General features: G+C 39.1%; 1 non-coding gene across 1 annotated transcript; it reads right to left on the bottom strand.

Moving 5' to 3' along the window:
• Window positions 1–1,109: 1,109 nt before the first annotated feature.
• Window positions 1,110–1,216, bottom strand: LOC141603638 (small nucleolar RNA R71). Its single transcript, XR_012525500.1, has one exon. It is a non-coding gene; the product is annotated as a small nucleolar RNA R71 (small nucleolar RNA).
• Between the last annotated feature and the right edge of the window lie 2,591 nt (window positions 1,217–3,807).

Here is a 3,807-nt window from a genome sequence, read left to right as displayed (position 1 = left end):
TCTCCATACTACTTGGGTGAACCCGACCGTCCTAGTCTTTCTTAATCATCATTTTAGACCATCTTAATCGTTGCTTAATTCCTACTTGCTTTAGTTTACATTTTAATCATTAGTTAGAACTCAAACCACCTCTTTTTGGATCGAACTAAACTAGTTTATAAACGAGTAATCTTAGTGCCACAATTTCCGTCTTTTGGGTTCGACCCTTTTTGCATATTACAACGAGCAATCGTTCACTTGCGAAAGGAGTATAAATAAAACTTATAACAAGTTTTTGGCGCCGTTGCCGGGGATGGCAATATTGGATAGGATTAGTTGTTTTCATCTAGGCTTAGTTCTCTTATTTGTTGCTTGTTTGTTTTCTCCCTTTGTCCTAGTGCATCTCTTGCATTATGACTATTTGATCTTTTGTTAAATGCATGAATAGGTGCTACATCGGACCTCTTTTCCCACTTGATCACGAGATCGAGAAGGCCTTCCGAGCAAGAAGAAGATTAGCTCTTTCGGCAATTCGAGGATCTCCACCCATTTTTAACCCACCAATCAACCACAATTCCATAATTGATAACTTAAACCAACAACCCTCTTCCTCCACTCTATCCCCACTTCACATTCCACATAACTCTCCACCTCAAAACTATACGATTGATTCACCACAAAATTCACCAACCCATTCACAACATTCCAACCATACAAACGATACCGAATCTCCACGAAACAATCTCATAAACGAAGACATAGCGGACCAACCTATGGGCTATTACAATAGACCGGACCCCAACCGTGCATGTTCGGCTATCAACTATGGAGCACTTGCTCCCAATAAATTTGAACTCCGGCATCATGTAATCAACTACATGCAACAAGACACTTTCCATGGGATGAAGAATGAGGATGCACACCAACATCTTACCTCCTTCAAAGAGAAAATGGGTTCCATTAAGCATAACGGGGTGACGGAGGAGCAAATTCTCTTGATGTTATTCCCCATCACCTTGAAGGACAACGCTAAGAAGTGGTTGAATTCCCATGAGCCGGGCACGTTCACTACTTGGGAATCTCTATCCAAGGCCTTCATCAATAAGTTCTACCCACCTTCCAAGACCGCAAGAATTCGCCATGAGATTCAAACTTTCAAACAAAGACCAATGGAAACTCTAAGTGAAGCTTGGGAGCGTTTTAGAGACCTCCTCTCATCTTGTCCACATCATGGCATCCCAAAATGGATGACCACCCAAACCTTTTTCCAAACTCTTGAGCAAAGGTTCCGGGATATGATCGTGGCGGAGTCCGGTGGAAACTTTGATGGAATGAATAACGCTCAAATCACGGAAATGATTCAAAACATTTCCAAGGTGGGGAGTAGTTAAGCTAGAGATGTGGACTACAAAAGTGAAGGACCTTCCAAGATAGAGATGGAGTATAAGGCGAAATTGGATACTTTGACAAAGAAATTTGAAGAGTTCAAATTGGCAAAGAAGCATGGAGACTCGAATGATGCCAATGAAGGTCGACCTAGCCATTCCAAGGTTTATTACGTCCAAGAACCTAGGTCTCTACTTATGCACTATCCTCCTCAAATGTTTTGCGATTATTGTGGCGGTGTGGGTGATAAGTCCATTTTATATAGACTTTATCTCCTTATTTTGACTCTAATATATATGATTATTGCACTAACCTTAGTGATTTTATGAGCTAATTTTGTATTCTAGTTGTCTTTGCATGTTTTGTCACATTTTGTAGGAAGTTGAGCTTTTAGAAGTTTATTCCATCACTTGTGCAAGTAACTAGAAGCAAGGCTAAGTAAAGAAGCCAACATTGGACCAACCTTGAAATGTTACATGGATTTGCATGCATAAAGATATGGATTAAAATGAGAAATGCAAAATAAGGTCTTATGCAAAGTCAAGCAAAATACTTGAAGTCCAATTGAGGTGGAAACTTTGGATGCTTAGTGAAGCTTTGGATGCTAATATCACATCTAACCAAGTGAATTAAGATGGAACTAGTGGCTCACATTGGATCCCCTTGGCATTTAATCAATAAGCGAAGAGATTTGAAGCAAGCTTTAGGATGTTCAATGGATGCTCTTAGGATGCTCACTAAACATTTAACCGGAGGATTTCTTTGGTAATTAATCAAGCAATTAAGAGAAAATATTTGGGGTTGACCCCTTGTATTTACTCTAAGTTTCACCCCTCATTTCCTATATAAAGGGTGTAGACTTCAACACTTTTTACACACCTCTACACACCATTTTTCTTAGTATTTTCTACACTACTTTCATGTTCTTAGTTTAGTGTAGATTACATTTACTATAAACAATTTCCTTTAAGCATTTCAATTTATATTACAATTTACATTTCAAGTTATATTCAAGTTATTTATATTTGCATAGTTCTTCAATTCCATTTCCATTTCCATTTCAAGGTAATTCTATTCCTATTTTCATTATGTTTTATCATTTCAATTGTCATTAGTTTAGTTTACATTTACATTATGCTAGAGTAGTCTACCTTGTCTAGGGAATGAAGGGAGCCATGCATAAAAAGTATTTGTAACATGATAAACTAGGATGTTATAATATTGTCTAATTGTTTCTAACACATGTTTGCGCCACCACGTTTAATCTTTGTCTAAAAGGCCTTATTCATTGATTAAATTTGTTAATTCATTCTATAAGTCGAGAGGCACGGAATCGGATTAGACTAAGCATGTGTAGTAGGACGGCCTAGTCATAAACGAGAGTTTCTCTAGGACCCGGTCTATGGTTGACACTAATATCGTGAGGTGGGTGTCTCTAAGCCTAAACAATTAACGATTCATCAACTCTTATGTTTAATTTAAGCATTTACATAATTTGCATGTGTGACCCGACCTTCGTACACTATTTCTTTATCATTATTGTTTTCCTCCATTATCAAATCAACCAACCAACAACCGATAAACCGACCTTGATAAAATTCACTCCATAACAACTAATTAACAACTCCCGTCTCTCTGTGGATTCGACCCCTACGTACTACATTCATTTGTGTCTACGGTATTTATTTTTGCATAGATGTGCGATAGCCTATCAAATTTGGGCGCCGTTGCCGGGGAGCACGGTTTTATTGCGTATTGAATTGTCGATTTTTATCTTGTTTTCTTTTGTCTTGAGGAACACTTGTTCCTTGAGACCGTTACTTATCATTTTCTAGAAATTTTTGTCTTATGCCCAGGTTCTCTCGTAGTGGAGAATTACTTTCACCGGATTCCAATCCCGAAAAAACCTTTAGGAGAAGACGACGTCTTTTGAAGGAAGTGAAAGAAGTCACTTCTCCCGTACAAGTTGAAAGTGCTAGAAAGTCTTACTTAGACGATCTAGAAGCCCTTGAATAGGAGGAGAATTCAAGTTCATCATCTCCACCACCACCACCATCTCAAACCAAAAAGATGGTGAACCTTTTCGATCACTCAAAGCCCACCGCGGCCATGCTTCCGGCCAGTATCATAACTACTCAAATTACCGCGCCGGACTTTGAGGTCAAACCGGATTTCATTAGCCTTGTGGAGAGGAAGCAATTTGGGGGAAGTCCTTTGGAGGATCCCAATTTGCATGTGCAAAATTTCTGCGATTATTGCTCCATAATCCGTCAAACGGGCGTCACTCAAGCCCAAATAAGGGAAATACTTTTCCCTTTCTCTTTGAAGGACAAGGCCAAGTTTTGGATCAATAGCCTTGACCGCACCGCCATGGGAATCACCAATTGGGAGACATTGGCTCTTGCTTTCTATCAAAAGTTTTTTCCACCGGAGAAAACTCAA

This window comes from Silene latifolia, chromosome 9 (genome assembly GCF_048544455.1).
Source record: "Silene latifolia isolate original U9 population chromosome 9, ASM4854445v1, whole genome shotgun sequence".
Classification (NCBI taxonomy): domain Eukaryota; kingdom Viridiplantae; phylum Streptophyta; class Magnoliopsida; order Caryophyllales; family Caryophyllaceae; genus Silene; species Silene latifolia.
This window is presented reverse-complemented; position numbering and strand designations above follow the sequence as displayed.